Source organism: Dasypus novemcinctus, chromosome 7, assembly GCF_030445035.2.
Source record: "Dasypus novemcinctus isolate mDasNov1 chromosome 7, mDasNov1.1.hap2, whole genome shotgun sequence".
Classification (NCBI taxonomy): domain Eukaryota; kingdom Metazoa; phylum Chordata; class Mammalia; order Cingulata; family Dasypodidae; genus Dasypus; species Dasypus novemcinctus.
In genome coordinates this window covers 82,402,608-82,423,396 of record NC_080679.1, presented here as the reverse complement: position 1 = coordinate 82,423,396, position 20,789 = coordinate 82,402,608, and positions in this window count along the sequence as shown.

The following is a 20,789-nucleotide window of genomic DNA, read 5'->3' as shown; positions in this document are numbered from 1 at the left end:
TCTCTTTTGCTTCTGGGACACCAGTAATGCAAACATTTTTGTGTTTCATATTGTCATTCAATTCCCTGAGACTCTGTTCCATTTTTTCCCATTCTTTTCTCTTTCTGTTCTCCTGTCTTTTTCAGTTCTGATGTTCTGTCTCTGCACTAATTCTGTCTTCAAGCAATTCAAATCTGCTCATATGTGCCTCATAATGTATTTTATTCTCATCCATCTTGCCTTCCATTCCTATAAGGTATGTTACTTTTCTTTGTAGGTTTTCAAATTGTTCTTTATGTTCTCCTAGTGTCTTCTTAATATTCTTTCTTTCTTTAGTGATATTTTATTTAAATTCTTTGACGTGATTTAGGAGAGTTGTGTGATTATCACTGATTAATTGTATTAAATCCTGTATGTCCTCAGGATGTTTGGTTTGTTCTTTTGGCTGGGCCATCTCTTCCTGTTTCCTCTTATGGTTTGTAATGTTTGTTGATGTCTAGGCATCTGAATATGTTGGTGAACTTATTCTGATGGCTAGTTCCTCTCTCTTGCCTATTGTTTTTTTTTTTTTTTTTTCCACAGCTCTTCTTTGGTATTCAGTTCAACTTATTCTCATCCTTAAAAGTGCCCAGCTTAAGTTTTCAGAATCAGGCTAGGGACTCAATAGTGGGGTACAGATTTTCTCCCTGAGGTTGGATACAGAGAGTGTGACTAGTTTTTGTCCTTGCAATTTCTAGACAGACCAGCAGATGGCACTAGTTAATGTACCTTTCCATGGAAGTTTTTCAGTCTCAACTTTCTGTTTTCCGGTGTTGAATCTCCAGAATAGAGTTCAAAGCAGGCTCTGCTTGCCTAATTCACTGAAGAAAAGCACACCAACCTCCCCTCCCTTTTCCCTAGGAACAGTTGACAGAGGAAGATGTCTCTTCCCCTCTAAGTTGGGTGTACTGTGTCAGGTGTTTTTTTGTTTGTTTGTTTGTTTTTTAAAGATTTATTTATTATTTCTTTAATTCCCCCCCTCCCCTGGTTGTCTGTTCTCTGTGTCTATTTGCTGCATCTTGTTTCTTTGTTCACTTCTGCTGTCGTCAGTGGCATGGGAAGTGTGGGCGGCGCCATTCCTGGGGAGACTGCACTTTCTTTCGCACTGGGCGGCTCTCCTTATGGGGTACACTCCTTGTGCGTGGGGCTCCCCTACGCGGGAACACTCCCGCGTGGCAGGGCACTCCTTGCGTGCATCAGCACTGCACATGGGCCAGCTCCACATGGGTCAAGGAGGCCCGGGGTTTGAACCGCGGACCTCCGATGTGGTAGATGGATGCCCTAACCACTGGGCCAAGTCCGTTTCCCTGTGTCGCAGGTGTTTTACTCCAGCTTATTATCTTGGGGATGGAGAAGGGGAACCCTTCCTGGCCACCACAGTGTCTTAGTAACTTACATTTGTCATTTTGACTTCTTCATTTCTCTTCTGTCACCCTCCTGAGAGTTGTGTAGCACTGTCCTGGTTTGCTGACCCCAAAGCAAGTCCCTCAGACAGATTTTGGCTCTTTCTCCATTGTTTTTGTGAGAGAATTCAGCTCTGCCTATTAGTCTATTGTCATCTTCCCACAATCTCAATTCTATTTTTTCCCCTTAATTCACTTACTTCAGCTATAATCCTTTTCCTTTCCTGCTTGCTTTGGGATTGATTTGCTGTTCTTTTTCTAGTTCCTCTAGATGTATAGTTAGGTTTTTGATTTAGCTCTTTCTACTTTTTTTAATATTAGTATTTATGGCTCTAAATTTCCCTCTCAGCATTGCCTTTACTGTATCCCATAGGTTTTGGAATGCTGTGTTTTCATTTTCATTTGTCTTGGGATATTTAATGATTTCTCTTGCAATTTCTTGTTTGACCCACTGATTACTTAAGACTGTATTGGTTAATCTCCATATATTTGTGAATTTTCCTTTTTTCCACCTGTTATTAACTTCCAACTTTATGCCATTATGATTGGAGAAAGTGCTTTGTATAATTACAATCCTTTTAAATTTTTTTTTTAAAGATTTATTTATTTATTTAAATTCCTCCCTCCCCTGGTTGTCTGTTCTTGGTGTCTATTTGCTGCGTCTTGTTTCTTTGTCTGCTTTTTTGTTTCTTTGTCAGCTTCTGTTGTCGTCAGTGGCACGGGAAGTGTGGGCGGCACCATTCCTGGGCAGGCTGCACTTTCTTTTCACACTGGGCGGCTTTCCTCACGGGCGCACTCCTTGCACGTGGGGCTCCCCCACGCGGGGGACACCCTTGCGTGGCACGGCACTCCTTGCGCGCATCAGCGCTGTGCATGGCCAGCTCCACACGGGTCAAGGAGGCCCGGGGTTTGAACCGTGGACCTCCCATATGGTAGACGGATGCCCTAACCACTGGGCCAAAGTCTGTTTCCCCCTTTTAAATTAATTTTGATCTGATTTGTGACCCAAAATATGGTCTATCCTAGAAAACAATCCATTGGCATAGCACTTGAGAAGAACATATATCCTGCTGTTTTGGGGTATAATGTTCTATAAGTGTTTGTTAAATCTATTTCATTTATCATATTATTCAAGCTTTCTGTTTCCTAATGTATCCTCTGTCCAGATATTCTATCAATACTGAGTGTGGCGAGTTGAAGTCTCCAACTTTTATTGTAGAGATGTCTATTTCTCCCTTTGTTTTCCAGGTTGTCTCATGTGTTTTGGAGCACCTAAGTTAGGTGCATAAATATTTATTATTTCTTCTTGGTGAATTGTCACTTTTCTTAATATATAGTGACTTTCATCTCTTATGACAGCTTTGCATTTAAAAACTGTTTTGTCAGATATTAATATCACTACTCCAGATCTTTTTAAATTAGTATTTGTGTGGGATATCTTTTTCTAAACTTTCCCTTTCCTATTGATTATGTCCTTACATTTGAGGTGAGTCTCTTTTAGGCAACAAATAGATGGTCATATTTTTTATCCATTCTGTCAGTCTATGTCTTTTGATAAGGACATTTAATCCATTAACATTCAATGTTGCTAATGTAAAAGCATTACTTTCTCTTTCCATTTAATCCCTTGACTTTCTGTTTTCACATTTTAATATTGCCTGTCTTTTAACCCTTTCATTTACTCTTCCTTATAATTTTCATTTCTATACTGTTCTCCAAGTCTCTCAATCTTGCCTTTTCCTTTCAGTCTATCACAAACTTTTTAGTATCTCTTGTAGATTTGGTCTCTTGGTAGCACACTCTCTTAGTATTTTCTTTGTTTGTCTGTAAAGACTTTAAATTTATCTTCATTTCTGATGGATGGTTTTGCCACATAAAGAATTCTTGGGTAGTAGTTTTTCTCTTTCAGTCCCTTAAATACATAAGACCATTTTTTTCTTGCCTCCATGGTTTCTGTTAAGACATCATCATTCAGTCTTATTGTTGAGGCTCCCTTATAAGTAATACATTGATTTTCTCTCACTGCTCTCAGAATCCTCTCTTTATCTTGGGAAGTTGAAATTCTGAATAGTAGATGACTCAGAGTAGTTCTATTCAGACTTATTCTGTTTGGGGTACATTATCCTTATTGAATATTAATATTCATGTATTTCATAAGGGTTCAACAATTTCCAGTCATTAATTCCTCAGTTATTCTTTCTGACTCTTTTCCATTCACTTCTCTTTCTGGGATACTGATAATGTGTATGTTTGTATGTTTCATGCTATCATTTAATTCCCAATTAATTCCATTCTTTTCTCTTTCTTTTCTTTTTTCTTTTCAAGTACAGATTCTCTGTCTTCCAATTCACTGTTCTGTCCTCAGCTAATTCAAATCTGCTATTATATTCTTCTAATATATTTTACATCAATATATATTTTATATTAATATATTTTATATATATCTCATCCATTGTGTCTTTCATTCCCATAAATTCTATATCTTTTCATTGCGGGTTTTCAAATTATTCATTATGCTCACACAGTGTCATCTTCATATGCTTTATCTCTTTAGTCATGTTTTCCTTCAACTCCTTAAATTGAGTTAAGTTTTGTGTGAATATGATTAGTTGACTTAAATCCTGTGTCTCATCTAGATTTTTGGTTCATTCCTTTGGCTGGAACATATCTTCCTCTTTCTTAGTATGGATTGTTATTTTTTATTGATCTTTAGGCATCTGATTGTGTTGCTGATTTTTCTCTGTTGATCAATTTCTCTTTCTTTTTTAGTGTAAGCATTAAAATACTTTATTTGCTGAAATATGTATAACATTTATCTAAATATTAAACAAAAGTTTAGCAGCAGCAACAAGAAATAGCAAGTGTTTGAAAGTCTCTTCAATCCAAGTTATCCTGATGATTCCTTGAAGCAAGAACTTGAACCTGTTCAGGTGCTTGATAATATGAAGTCTTAAAGATATATGAAGTTGTCTTGAAATTTGCAGGCACAAAGCACTAAAGTGTGCCATCATATCAAATGAAGCAATGACCACTGCTATCCAAAGTCAGTTACTGGTAATTATAGCTTCCTGCCACATGGTGATCTGTGGGTCTGTGGTTTCTCTCTACTTTCTCCTTGGACTCAGCTTTCATGAGAAAGCATCTGCGATTTGGACATTTCACAACTGTGGGCCTGTAAACTTTTATCATAATACATGTCCGGTTATAAAAGCCAGCACATTTCTGGTTCTTTGCATTGGCAAACTAAGACAGCTGGCATCAAACGCTCAGAAGAGGGATGTCTGTCTCCTGGAAAACAGGCAGGACAATCAAAATCCTATAAGCAGGGGAACTCCAAAGCAATTAAAAAACAAGAGCTTAGGACAAGACAGAGGCCCAGAAAAATAGGGAAAACCCTGTACAATGCATTTATGTTGGGCAGATCTTCCTGATAGGAGGACTGGAGCTCAAGGAAATCTCTGTCTTATCTCCATCTGTTTACAAAATCAAGTAGCAGACAACAGAGTAAATAAATCATGGATTAACATTTTAAAATATTAAAATGTCCAGTGTGTGACAAAAGATTACAACACAAACATAAAAACAGGAAATGATGATGTATCCACAGGAAGAGGATAAAAATCCAGAAAAGACCAAGGGAAAAAACCATAATGTGGACATACCAAACAAAGACATTTTAAATAAAGGCATTATATCAATGATTCTCATGGAGATGAAGGAAAAGGCAGAGAAGGAACTAAAGGATATTAGAAAAAATAAATAAATGAGCAATGTGAGAATCATAGTAAAGAGAGAATTTTTTAAAAGAACCCAAACAGAACTATTGGAGATGACCAAAAAAAACCAACACAAAACACCTAAAAACAACACTAACAACAACAACAACTGTAATGAAAAATGCCCAGAGGATTTTAAGAGCAGTTTGGACCTAGCAGAAGAAAGAATCAGTGAACTTGAAGACAGAGGAAAGTCTTATAGAGACAAAATGGAATGTGGCCAACATCACCCTAATACCAAATGTCTGAAAAGACAATAAAGGGATTGGAGATTTGGACCTGAAGGGTATTGGGAATGAAAGAAAGAGAAAAGGGAGAAAAAGGAAACAAAGAGAAAGAAAGAGTGAGAGAAAAAGAATGAGAGAGCTGGGATCAGGGGGTCTGCGAGTAGAGACTCATCAGAAAACTTTATTGTTTACAAGGGGGCTCTCTATATACCCCAGTCTACATGATAAGCAGCAACATGCAGCCTACCTGACAGCAAGCAGCAACATGTAGTTAACTATTAGCATTACTAAGGAACTCTAAGGAACTCAAAAAATCTTGTCTCAAAGTACAAAGTCTAAGTGTTCTATTCACTACAAAAGGTATGTGCTCATCTTTTCTTTCAGCCTTTAACAGCTTCATCCCATTTGCTGGGAACTCTTAATTACTGCATTCCTTAGGTTGTAAGCATAGCCATGGAGATAGCACGTCTCTCCTTGTGAGGCCACTGTGTCTCAGTTTCCAACAGATTTGCCTCAAGCAGTTGAGCACTTGCTTCCCACATGGGAGGTCCTGGGTTTGGTCCCTGCTTACTCCTAAAAACAAAAAAGACAAACAACAAGCAAACAAATGAAAAAACAACTCAGGAGAGCTGAGGTGGCTCAGTGGTTGAATGCTGACTTCACTATGAGGTTTGGGGTTCAGTGTCTAGCTCCAGTACCAAAAAAAAAAAAGGCAGTACAAGCAAGGAAAAGTACAGACTGATGTCTTATGACACAAAAATACTTAAGAATATATTAACACTTTCAATCAAATAATGTATGAAAAAATAATACATCATAACCAAGTGAAGTTTATTCCAGAGATGCAAGACTGGCTCACCATTTGAAAATCAGTCTGTGTAATCCATAACAAAATCCAACATCCATTCATTGTAAAAATTGCCAACAAACTAGAAATGGTCAAGGTCTACTTCAACTTGATAAAGAATATATACAAAAAAAAAACTAGAGCTAACATCAAATTTTATGTCTAGAAACTGGACACTTTGCCCCTAAGATCAGGAACAAGGTGTAGCAGTTTGATATTATTGAAATATCCAAAAAGAAATATTGGTTTAGGTTTGTAAACTGGTCTTTTCCTCTGGGCATATTAGATTATATTGGATTCAGTAGGGCATTGAGTCTCTGCCCCTTGGTAGGTAGGGACTCACAGATAAAAGACATGGCAAAGGACAGAGTTGGAGGGTTTTTGATATTGGGGTTTGATACTGAAGTTTTAAGCTGGAGCCCAAAGGAAAGAGAAGCAAGCCCTGGGAAAAGGAGAACACTGAGCCCAGAAAGAAACAAGTCCTGGGAAGAGAGGAATCCTGAACCTAGACAGAAGCAGGACCTGGGAAGAGTGGAACCCAGGAAGCATGAGCTCTGGCAGATGTCAGAAGCCATCTTGCTCCAATACATGGAAATCGACTTTGGTGAGGGAAGTAACCTATGCTTTGTGACCTGGTATCTGTAAGCTCCTACCACAAATAAATACTGTTTATAAAAGCCAACAGTCTTCTGGTATTTTGCATCAGCACCCCTTTGGCTGACTAATACACAGGGCAAGGATTTTCTTTTTCCCACTTCAACTCGACATCTTTCTAGAAATCCTAGGTAGTGAATAAGACAAGGAAAGGAAAAGAAGTTATTCAGATTGGGAAGGGAGAAATAAAACTTTCGTCTCACATGACATGATCATCTATGTGAGAAAATCCCAAATAATTGACAATAAAAACCTTCAAACAACGGCAACAAAAACAATAGCAATAGCAACAACAAAATTCCTGAAACTATTTTGTGAATATAACAAGGTTGTCATGTACAATTTTAATATACAACAGTTGATTGCTTTTCTATGTACTAAAAATGTCCAATTAGATTTGAAATAAAATGACATCATGATTTACAATAGCACCACAAAAACAAAGTGGTAAGTATAAATCAGAAACAAATATACATTATATGCCTGCAGAAAACTCTCAAGCTCTGCTGAAAGAAAACAAAAAAAATCTAAATAAATCGATATTTCATGTTCCTGAATTGGAATACTCATCATTATTAAGATGTCAATTATATCTGACTTGATGTTAAGATTCAAGGCACTCCCAGTCAAAATTCCAGCAGACTATTTTGTAGTTATTGACAAAACAATTCTAAAGTTTATATAGGAAGATAAAAATCCCAGGTCACCCAACACGCCAATGAAGAAGAACAAGAACAAGGTTGGAAGACATATACTTCCCAGATTTAAGACTTACTATAAAATTACAATAATCAAAACAGTATAGTATTAACAAAAGAAAAGACAGAACAGTGGAACAGAATAGAGCTGAAAAACAGACCAATATGTAATCAACTGATTTTTGACTGAAGCAAAGGCAATTCAATGGAGAAAGGATAATCTTTTCAATAAATAGTGCTTGAACAATTGGACATCCATATGCTAAATAAGTAAATAAATAGGCCTAGGCAAAGGCTTTATACCTTTCACCAAAAATCAACTAAAAATGCATTATAGATCTAAATGTAAAACACAAAACTATAAGATTTCTAGAAGAAGACATATAAAAAATCTAGGTGAACTCTTTTTTTTGGTTTTTGTTTTTTGACAATGGGTTTTAGCTAAAAGTCTAAAAGTAAGATCCATGAAAGAAATAACCAGTAAGTTAGATTTTCTTAAAACTGAAAATATCACCCTGGGAAAGACACTGTTAAGAGAACAGAAAGATAAGCCACGGTCTGGGATAAAATACTTGAACACATTTTATAAAGGACTTGTTTCCAAAATATGTGAAGAATTCTTAAAATATAACAATAAGTAAACAAACTATCCTGTTAACAAATATGCAAGAGATCTGAACAAACATCTCACAAAAGAAACTATACAGATGGAAATTAAGCCTGTGAAATGATGCTTAACATCATTAAAGTAAAAATAAGATACCACTTTGTACCTTTTAAAGTGGCTAATATCTAGAGCCCCAATATATGAATTGCTGGTGAAGATGCTGAGCAATAGAACCTCTCAATCATTGCTGGTAGGAATGTAAAAGGGAACAGGCACTTTAGAAAACAGTTGGCAGTTTCTTATGAAGCTGAATATAGTCTTACTATACCACCCAGGAATCATGCTTCTAGTTATTTATCCAACAAATGTGAAAACATATGACCACACAAAAACCTGTCTGCAATTTTTAAAGCAGCTTTATTCATAATCATCAAAAACTGTAAGTAGCTAAGATGTTCTTGGAGAAAGGATAAATTGTTGTATGTCTACATAGTGGGATATTATCCAGTTTTAAAAAGAAATGTTATCAAGCTACATAATGATGGGATAAGTCTTAACTGTGTATTGCTAAGTGTAAGAAGCCAGCCTCCAAAAGGCTACATATTGTATATTTCCAATTTTGTGACATTCAGGAAAAGGTAAAGAACTATAGCAATGCTAAAGTATCAGGCGTTGTCAGGGGTTTAGGGAAATGGTGAGAGGGTTGAATAGCTGAAGCATAGGGGATTTTTTTTAGGGCATTGAAATTATTTTGTATAAATGCAGTATTGGCTGTTTCATGACACTATGCATTTATCAAAACAAATAGTACTTTACAGCACAAAGGGTAAATCTAATTTGCATGCAAATTAAAAAACACATTTCGGACATGAAGGGGCCTTGGGATGGAATGCAGAAAGTGGCAAAATAATCTGTTTTACAGATGAATAAAACAATCTCACTGCAAAGAATGGGGAAAAATTTGCTGCCCTAAGTAATTTTAGATATGAGTGGAATCTAAGAGAAAAGAAGCTGTACATAAAACTTTACTGAAATTGATTCTGTTTCCCATGGGGGAACGATTCTAAGACCATTATGCATACACACTAGAACTAAGCAATTAAATAAACGAATGGCAAGTGGTCAGAACTCAATTTGGAGTGGAGGTTTACACATAAACAAGAGGAGGAGGCTAGGATCAATCATGTGATAATTGAATTAGGCTTGGACACATCAGTAGAAACTCTGTTTAGCTTAATATAGATAGAGATGGTTTTTTGAGAAATATTTATTTTCTTGCTTTGTCAGTCAAGAGAGCCTAGAAGCAACAATACACCTGTAGCAATGAATACATCCAGTGCCCAGGTCTTGGTTTCTGATACAGTTCTCCAATAAAAGTAATCAGACCTTCTCAGAGAATTGAATTCTTCCATGACTTTTTTCCTTCAGAGAGTGTTCAAAATGATTAAGGGTGTTTCAAAAGTAGTACTCATGTCTTCTTACCATAGAATCAACAAAATTAGATCCTAAAGCAGCAAAAAATAAATAAATAAATAGGACAAGTTCCTCCTATTTAAATGTGAGAGAGGAAATATACAAGATAACCCTGAAGCATCTGGTAGCTCCAAAACATAAGGAAGGGCTAAAAAAGCACACAACAACAAAAAACCAAAACCAGCAGCAGCAACAACAAAAACACATTGATGGGAACATATCGAAGTGATAGAGGAGCCAACTGCAAGAGGTCCCGATGGTCAAAGCTGAAACAATTTAAGCCAAAAAAAAAAAGACGTTTTGTTGTACTATAACCCAAAGTATAATATAAATATCCATGAGTCCATACTGATATAATAAATTATTCAATAAATAAATAAGGGAGAAGAGACAAATTTCCCATGCTGATGAATTGCAAATTTATGTGTATATTCCACTCAAGGTGGCGGGTCATAGCTCCCCACTCTATAGTTATGGGCTGCACATTGTGATTTCCTGTCAAGGAGTTCAGTATAGAAAGTAGAAAAGAGTAAATTTATAGAGGATCAACCTGACAAACAGTATTTCAAGAAGGTCATTGAGGTCAAGAATAGATTGAAGACTGCCAGGGATTAAATCTGGGCCCATGACCTTAGGCAAATTATGTAACTTTTTTTTTTGGCCTAAATTTCCTCATCTATAGAATGAGGATAATAAAAGTCTGTCCTCATGTTCTTATAGAGCTGGTATAAAAGCTGAATGAGTTAATTTGTATATAATCCTTTCAATAGTTGGTGCTTTACCATAATATAATTATAAACTATTATTACTGGCACACCTCATTTTATTGCTCTTTGCTTTATTGTGCTTTGCAGAAATTGCATTTTTTTTTTCAAATTGAAGGTTTGTGGAATCCCTGCACTTAGCAAATCTATCAATGCACTTTTCCAGCAGCATGTGCTCACATCATGTCTCTGTCACATATTAATGAAGGTGTGTACATTTTTTTAGAAAAAATGCTACTGCACATTTAATAGACTGCAGTATAGTATAAACATAACTTATATGCACTGGGAAATCAAAAAATCATGTGACAAGCTTTACTGTGATACTTGCTTTATCACAATGATCTGCAACATCTTCAAGGTATGCCTGTATCTTTACTTTTATAAATGAAGAAACTGAGGAAGAGTAAGATTAAGTAAGTTTCTCAAGGTTCATTTGCCTTATCGCTATTAGTGGCAATGACGGCTTTGAACAGAAACAGCCAGTCTTCAGAACCTAGGCTCTTCACCAGGAAAATCTGCTGTCTCACAAACATTGTCATTGATAAAAAGGCTTTTCTGCCTGTGATAGTTGATGCCTCAACTTGGCTAGGCTAAATTAAAGTAATCAGTTATTCATTCAAGGGGAATCTAGTCTCTGATGTGAAGAGACTTTGTAGATGTTAATTAAAATCCCTAATCAACGGACTTTAAATTAAAGAGATTTTCCTGGTTGGGCTTGACTTAATCATTTGGAAGGCCTTGAAAGAAGTCTTATGCTTTCCCACAGGAGAAGGGGAGGGAGAGTTGGAAGCACATTGAAAGACAGGACTGATCCCTGCCTATGAACAACAAGCTTTGGCCTGTGCCTGTGGGGTTTTGGCCGGCTCCACATCTTCCACTTCAAATTGTCTGTCCTACAGATTTCAGATTTGCTTAGTCAGTCCCTATAATTGCAAAAACCAATGCCTTACAGAGCATCCTTGTATTGAATCTCTAATATTTATCTAGTTCATTGACCAACCTATATATCTATTTATCTCCTACTGGTTCTGGGAGCTTATTTATGTAACTTCCATTTTTCTAGACAGTTTGAAGGACAAATTTAAAACCCCTGAAATAATCTACAGTAACACTAAATAGTGTTGTGACTAATTTTATTCCTTTAATCTGATACATTGTTTTTCCTTGAGAATGTTTGAACTGAATAAGGTTGTTCTGAAAGCACTACTCATTTCTTTTCACTATCATATCCTAAACCAGCTAACATTTGGGACAATTGTATTAATGTATAGTTCTAACATTTTCTATGATGGTATGGCTCCTTTCTGTATTGTTCAGTGCATGTAATATACTAAAGTGAGTATGTTCCTTTGACTTAGTTTTTCAGAGTATGGGAAAGTATTAAGTTTAATTTTCACAGAGGGGAAGCCAGAGCTGGCTCTGCTGTTGGAGAAGGGAGGGAAAGGGGTTCTAGAGGTTCAGTGTGCCAGGAATTTGAAAAGTGGTGCCAAAACGAAGGCAGGAGGGGGGGCTATGGTACGAAGTGAGAGTAGGGCCAATGCTGAGAAGTGGGGGCAGGGCCAATAGTGAAAGCAGCACCAAATTTGAAAAGCTCGCCAGGAGTGAAAGTGGCTCCCAGCAGGCCCAGCCTGCAGGAGTGTAGAGAGGTGTAGAGAGTGCCTGAGCAGCAACCGAGAGCAGTAACTGTGTAACTTAGTTAGATCTCTCAGATTGGCTGTAACCCCTGAAGTACCCAATCAGTGGGGAACAGGGGAGGGCCCTGCATGTTAGGTTTAGGTTATAAATATCATTGCTTCTTCTTGTTCGGCACTCTGGCCATCTTATTCAGGTCATGCCTGTTCTTGCAAGATCGTTAACAAAATTCTTTTCTCCTCCGCAATTGGGTGAGCTTTTGTTTTCTTATAGGTGCAGCTTTACTTTCTACCAAGAGCCTCTACCACAAATGCCACAACCTGGTTTTGGCTTAACAACAGGAATTTTTTGGCTGACAGTTTTGAGGCTAGAAGTCTAAAATCAGAATATTGGCAAAGCTTGCTTTCTCCCGGAGTCTGTAACATGTTGATGCTGGCTCTGGTGAAAGGGATGCTTACAGATTCCCAGGTCCTTGGCCTGGCACAGAGTGTAGAAGTCCACACCAAGTTTGATCAATCAAGGGAAAGAACTTTATTAAGCTGGTGGAGGTCAGGAAGTAAGTCTTGCACTGGCCTCCCTGAACAATGGGAGTAACAGCATTATATTGGCCTGTGTTAGGGAGGAGTTTGTGGTTTGGGAGGAAAGATTGTCAGGTAGGAGTTTTTTGCAAGTGGGTTCTTCACTGCACATGCTCTAACATGCTTTAACATACTTGGCCATATATTGACTGAATTTGTGCTAAAACCTAGAAAGTCCCAGTTGGTTGTTGACTAAGTTTTATGGTCAGCTATTGACAACAGCTACAAGCCATATTCTACCTTGATTGGCTGTTTCCTAAATGGGAAAACAGGATATAGGTGAGCTGTGGGCAGGGGACAGGATGCAGGTGGGTAGGGTCTGGTTCTGTGTCTATTGCAAAACCCATCTTTACAAAGGAATTGGCAGGGCTTTCTCACAGGGAGGGGAGGCCCCTTCACTTTCCCTCTTTTTAGGATCATTTCGCCAATCCTGGGGAAAGGAGTGACAACTGCTCTGACTTCTTCCTGTGTTAACCAGGGTGTTGGTGAAACTCTCCATCCATTTAATTGAGGAACTGTTGCCTTGCATCAAAATGGAGAGATCAGTATGTCACAAAGAGTCCAGCAGTCTGTATTTACTTAGAAACAAAGGTGGTGATTAATTTTAAAATTATTGGAGCAAAGAGTAAGATCAGAATGACAGTTAAAATAGAGCCAACTAGCTAACCAGTTAGAGTTCCATGGGAAGAACTCTTTTATAGACTTCCAGACTGTCTATGCAGGAGAATTGTTAAAAGACTGTAGCCAAGATGCCAATTTGTAAATTTTTGTATATTGAGCTCAGTTTGACATGAGGTATTTAACCATGTACAGCAAGAGGTATTTGCTGTGGCATATATTCCTCCTTGTTTGTCTGAGAGGTAATCTAAGGCAATTCTACTGGCCATGACAACATTAACTAAGATGTCAATGGAAATCTGATGTCTCTAAGTGCCGCTGGGGTGGAAGTAGCAAGTTCTTTCACTGCTGCTTTTAAATTGAATAATGTTACTCATGATAGCCAAATACACCCCAAGGTGCTAATAATCCAATTTGAGGCTGGCCTCTGCTAAGATTAAGCCTAGGGCCTGCTTTTGTCCAGCTTGAGTAGGTCAGAAGATTGTCATACTGGGTTTTAAATATCCTAGGGTACGCTGGCCCTGCATTCAGACATAATTTACACATTGAAACATTCTGACCTGTGATATGAAGATACTTCTTCAGCACCTTGGAAGGGCAGTTGACTACGAGTGCTACCACAAATAATGGTGTACCTCTCTGATGTGCACAGAATGGCCCAACTCATTCCTTGTAGGGTCTGGACCTTTCCAAAGGTTCAGTGACAATCTGTTGCCCTGTCTAGGTAGTGACAAAGACTGGAGAGTGACCCCAGTTTGTAAGGTCCCTGAAGAGAGTGCTCACAAGGAGGCCATGAGCAAGATTGTTTCCAAGCATTACTTTTCCGAGCTTTTGGAAACCTAGTTCCCTTGTAGGGTTTAGGAAGGTACTGGGTACAAATAACATGTCCCTAGGGCCCCCAGCTAATTAAGTGCCTCTTTGGAAGTCCCAGCATATTGCTTTCCTGTCTAGGAAGGACTCTGTTTACAGTATGGTTACAAGTGGTTTCATTGTGTCTATTGGCCAGTGTACAGCCACTTCCAGGACACGGCTGGTCTGTGATATGGGATCACAAATATGGGGGCCCTGTTCTTTCTTCCTCAACTAGGGACCATTTGTCAAAGACGGTTACATCAAAGCAGGGAAATGGGTTATAGGCGAGCAGTTCCCCTTCTGTTGGAGGTTCAAATTTTACATGATCTTTGTTAGTGAAAACAGATTCTGTACCTGGCTGAGGTTCTGCAATGATATAGCAAGAAAAGACAAAGGTTTAGTGTAGGGTTAGGGTGGCATATCCAACAGTTTGTTAGCTCTGTTCCCCAGGATAGGGCTTGTGAAGATTTAATGATGTGATTCTCTTTCTCTTTCCACGATTCATGTGGCAAGGGGAATGGTGCAGGGACAGGACTACCAAGAACAGAATGAAAGGAATCATTACATTCTTGATAGAGAAGTTTAGGTTTTTTGAAAGCCAAATATTCCCATTATCAAGAGGGGGATGAAAAAGAGAAAGCAAAAAAAAAAGAAGAGGAAGCAGGGCCAATAAGGGTGCCAAGTCAGATAAGTTGGTAAGAACCTGAAGGCTGAATATCTAAATTGGATTTCTTGGGGTATAAGAGTGCTTCTTAAAAAGTAGTTTGAGGGAGTTGATGTGGCTCAAGTTGCTGAGCACCTGGGAGGTCCCAGGTTCATTCCCGGCCAGTACTTGAAAAAAAAGAAAAAGATAATTTGAGCCTGTCTAGAAGTTCACAGGTATACTTGCTATTCTCAGATAGACCATTGGGATTTGGCTGCGTGACAGACTTTCCATGTGGAGGTAGAGTACATCCACTCTGGGAATGGTGGATCCACAAAGCAATTTCCTGTAACTTAAGAGAGGAATGAGTGAGAAGTAAGACTAGGTAGGGTGCAGTTTACTTGAGCTGGAGCTGGTAGCCTGGAAGAGTGGTTTTCCAGACATGAAACCACACCCAGTTTCCAGATTCAGTGCTACATAGAGGTGTATCTGTAGTAATTTAAGGCGGGTTAGAGGAGATGTTTTTTATTTCATTCAGGGTTGCTCCTAAAGATTTAACATCATGAACAGAGGTTAATTTAGAGTTAATATGCATATTATCCATGTATTCATTTTTTAAAAATATTTAAAAATTTTTAAAAAAGATACTTAGATTACATAAATGTTCCATGTATTCATTTTTAAGAAATGGTCTCCCATTGGTCACTTCATAGGGGCTTAAACTAAGCCCTCTTCAGGGAGCTGTCTTTACTCTTAGAAGAGCAATGGGTAGGGCTTTGTCCCTCTTGAGGTGGGTTTCTGCAGATTTTAATGAAGACTTCTTTTAACATGTGATTTATTCCTTCAGGCTTTCCAGTGGATTAAGGTCTCCATGGAGAATGTAGGCACCAATCAATGCCTAGTAATTCAGGAACATTTTTTGTTATTTTAGAGATAAAGGCTGCCCTATTATCCCACTGTATTGGAATAGGAAGTCCCAAGCTTGGAGTACTTTCCTTAAATAAATTTTTACTACTTTCGGAGATTTTTCTGATGGGCAAGGAAAGTTATCTATAAGAACCAATAAATCTTCAAAATTTCCTTGTGCCCTAGGTAACACAGTGAAATCAACCTGCTAATCTTCCCCCACTCCCTGGACTCAATATTGTACCCCTTTTTTTTAAGGCTAGATGGCAAGTCAGAGGATTGACTTTAGCACAAGTAACACATTGATATTGAAAGTTTGAATGATTCTTCATAAATTTGATCAAATCAAAACCTCAGATAACCATTTGTTGTAGCAGAGAGAAGTTGAATGATCATGGTATTGAGGGCCAGGACGCAAGAGTCTTCTGAGAAGGAAGGTTTATTAACAGTCAGCTGGCCCGGCAGAATTTTGTCCAAAGACTGAGCCCTGAATAGGATTTCTAGGTCACTTTTATACAGAGGATGTAGGAGCAGGGGTCAAGCGGTGCTTTTATACAAAAAGGACTGTCTTTGTTAGTTTCTTAGAGTTTTAGGAGTTTGTTTGGATACCAGGTAGGTTTGAATTAACATATCACCCACATACCAGGTAAGCTTGAATTAACATATCACCCATATTCAGTCTGCATCCTTCCTGAATATTCAAAGCCTATAGAGCTTATATTACTTAATTGGCTCTCCCGAAACTAGGCAAACTTGGATATAGAATTAGATAAGTAGAGTGCCTACAACTGAAAGTAGAAGGATTGCATCCAGTATCCATATGAAATCTGAGCCTCCTCTTGACATAGAGGTGCAACGGACACAACCAATCCAAGGTCCACAGAGAAAAGGTGGCATTGGTGTGGGAAAAGAGGCCATGGTGGCTGATGGATATGGGGAATGGGAGGAAGAGATGAGATGTGGAGGCGTTTTTGGGACTTGGAGTTGCCCTGGATGGTGCTTCAGGGGCAATCACTGGACATTGTAAACCCTCCCAGGGCCTACTGGATGGAATGTGGGAGAGTATGGGCTATGATGTGGACCATTGACCATGAGGTGCAGAGATGCCCAGAGATGTACTTACCAAATGCAATGGATGTGTCATGATGATGGGAGTGAGTGTTGCTGGGAGGGGAGTGGTGGGGTGGGGGTGGTGGGGTTGAATGGGACCTCATATTTTTTGAATGTAATATTTTTACAAAATGAATAAAATAAAAAAAAAAGAATTAGATAAATTTGAATTCATGCACAGGCCATATTACATTGAAACAGAGTTTCTTTTTCACAATGTGTCTGCTCATGAAAGTGTGAGATAATAGGTTTGACTAAGATCTCAGGGAGGAGGATTTTGCTATTTTCTGGAGTTTTACTTGTTAGCCAGCCACTCCAAAATGCTTGAGCATAGCCCTATTCTGTGGCTCTTGCTAAGTCTTTTTCAGTGTACCTGGGCTGTCCAAATAGCTGAGGGTTGGGTTCCACTGAAGGGTACGTAATTTGAGGGACCATAATCATTCATGTCTGAGAAGTTGTCTGGCTACCACTTTGGTGGCTTGGTTAGCCAGGTGGTTGCCTATTGTTTCATTGGTGTGATTGTTTTGATGTCCATTACAGTAGACCATGGCCAACTTCTTGGTAAGCAGAACTACTTCTAACAGTTTAAGATTAAGTCAATGGATTTTATGTCCTTCTTGGCAGATAGAAAAAACCCCTGTTCTTCCCATATAGTCCATGTAACAATGCAAAGACATATCTGGAGCTCATATAGATGATAACTTTCTTTCCTGTGCCCAGTTACAAGGCTTGGATTAGAGCTATTGGCTCTGTTCTCTGTGCTGATGTTCCAGCAGGCAGGGCCTCAACTTCCAAGGTTTCACTAAGGGTGACAATTATGTGCTGGCATGTTGTTTCCTATGGTCCATGAAACTGCTACCATCTGTGAAAAGCTCCAGGTCTGGGTTAAGGAATGGTACATCTGTGAGTCCCAGTCAGCTGGAATAAATAAATAAATTAATTAATTATCATTAATTAATCAAATATAACCATGCTTAAGGAGGAGTCTCAGTTTCATAGTTGGGACTTGGTGTGAGTGACTGGGTTGAGTTTTTTGGTTACTTTTGTTTTAACAATGGGGTTATTCAACAATGCAGCCTGATATTTGCTTAATCTGCCCATGGTGAGCCTATTTTTTCCATCTAACAGTGCTAAGACATAGTGGGGAGTGAAGATAACTGTAGGATGCTCCAGAGTAAATTTCTTGCTTCTTGTAACAGATCACAAGTGGCTGCCCTCTGGCTACTAGTTTAGAAAAATATGACACTAGTCTGTTGTAGCCTCCAAAGAGTTGGATTAGGACTCCCAGTGCTAATCCTTGGCACTCGTGCACAAACAAATGGAATTCTTTCATAGTATCAGGCTGTCCCAAGGCTGGAGCAGAAAACAGTTTTTGTTTAAGGTCCTGAAAAGCTCATTTATACTCCAGTGTCCAGACTACATATAGTGGTTTGGCTATGAGTTGGCAGTAACCAGCTATGTTGAAACTCCCCTGAGTTTCTTTTTGTTCTATAGTCTGACACCCAGCATAAGGCTTCCTTTTGACCAGTTAGAAGAGCCCATTGCCCCTCAGATAGTTCAAATCAAAGATATTTGACGCGGGTTGGGTAACTTGGGCTTTCTTTCTGGTATTTTATACCCCTCTTCAGCCAGTTGTCTCAGCATTAGTATAGTATTTTTATTTGAGGCATCTCAAATTTTGCTAGTAATTAATATATCATCTCTATATTGAATGAAGGGTCCATCTCTAAGCTATAATCTTCAAAAGTCTTTGGATAGGACCTTCCCAAAGAGGGTCAGGGAATGTTTACATCCTTGTGAAAGCACAGTCCAACAGTATTGTTGTTTCATTCCTGTGCCAGGATATTCCCATTCAAAAGTAAAGAATTTTGTGATTCTTCCTCAAATGGGATGCAATAAATGGCATCCTTTAAGTCCAGGACTGTAAACCAGGTGTAGGTATCACTAGTATTAACTAGGAGCATGTAAGGATTGGTACCACTAGGGGAATATCTTCTACCACTTGATTAATTGTTCCCAAATCTTGTACAAATCTGTACTCTTGAGTGCCAGGCTTAAGCATCAGCAAGAGAAGGGTGTGGAAATCTATTTGACAGAGTCTAATTAGTTCCCACACAATAAATTCTTTTATTAGAATTGAAATGCCAGACCTAGCCTCCCATCTGAGTGGTTACTGTTTTAGATTTGGTGGACTGGTGTCAGTCATAGTCCCACCTTGATTTCCTGGGCCTCAACTACCTGTTCCAGGGGACCTCCAGTAGCTGGTACTTACTCTTTAATTTCTGTGGGTCCTCCAAGCCCCTTGGTGTTCTTGGCCAATCCTGGGATGGCTGCTTAGAGGGCACAGGAATGGACAACTGAGACCTGTATGTTTACATCATTAGGTGAGAATAAAAGTGAGCCTTGCCCTCTAAGGCATATGAATGTGTTTACATATTCATGAGGCATCACCATGGTGGGAATATCATGGATATTCAGTGGAATATTCCCACTGAAAGAATATTGAATCCCCATCCTGAAGAGTTCTGTTACATTCTCTAATGGAACAGCAGGAATCCCCTGAGTCCAGAGGCAGTATCTAGTGAAGGAGGACAGACCATTGCACCAAAACCTTGATATTGATGATTGTACTTTTCTTTTGAAATTGAAATTTAGCCTAGTATTATATATTGTCTAAGAGGACCTCCTGGTTGCTCAGATGTGGCCTCTCTTTAAGCCAAACTCACCACATAAATACACTAGCTTCCCCCTGGCATGGGACATGACTCCAGGATGTGCCTCCCTGGCATTGAGGGATTACTACCAAGTGCCACCTAGCAATGCACCTGGAAAAAGATCTTGACCATAAGGGGGAAATGGTAAATATAAATGGGTATTTTATGGCTAAGAGATTTCAAAGTGAGTCAGGAGGTCATCCCAGAGGTTACACTTATACATGTCTCAGCAAGATCTCTTTGACTGCCATAGTAAATATTGCTTCAAATAATGGGGCTCCTGAAGGCTTTAGAGATATCCAGAAACTATAGGCAGGGTAGACAACTCAGGAGTTTGGCACCCTACCAGTGGGCCTTACCTGAGAACTTATACTCCCCAGTGTGACAGAGTTGGACTCAGTTGTGATTTCCCTACACATGGCTCTTCTGCCCCTTCTATTTGAACCTGTAGTTAGTACTATACTTGATACGTGTATGTCCAAGAGACTTAAATCTTTGGTCCATCCATGTGCCAGTTAGGCCTTGAATCTCAACAGAGTTGCAACACTGACTCTCCATTCATTGGACTCGCCCTAGACAACTTACAAGATGATGCTGATGGACAGTGGCCATCCCAACGAACAGAGAAAGTCTGCAACTGCAAGCAAGAGAGTTCCATCCATCTGCCTCATGAGATCTAAGCCCCCTCCCAATTAGAGGCAGAGTGGTCGTCTCCAACCCCGTACCCTCAAAATTGGGGAATGAGCAATGGACTAAAGTAGACTCACTATTATTCTACTATAGACTTATTGTAATTCTAGCAATGAAAGAACTTTTATCATTTATGTGAAGGCAGTGTCTACCAGTGGTTCTGAGGAGAGGGAGGGAAAAATAGGTGTAATATGGATGCATTTTGGGGACATTGCAACTGTCCTGCATGATGTTGCAATGAAGGATACAGGCCATTATATATTTTGTCATAATTTACAAAATTGCATGGGACAGAGTGCAAACTATAATGTAAACTATAATCCACGGTTAGTAGCAAAGCTTCAGTATATGTTCATCAATTGTGAAAACTGTACCACACTAATGAAGGGTGTTGTAAATTTAGGAAAGTGTGAGAGGGGGAGAGAGTGGGGCACATGGGAATCCCCTATTTTTTTTAATGTAACATTTATGTAATCTAAAGTTTCTTTAAAATAAATAAAATTTTTAAAAAAGTGAAGTTTGCAATTTAGAGAGTAACTATCAAATTAGGAGGGGGATTGGGAGTTCAGCCACATA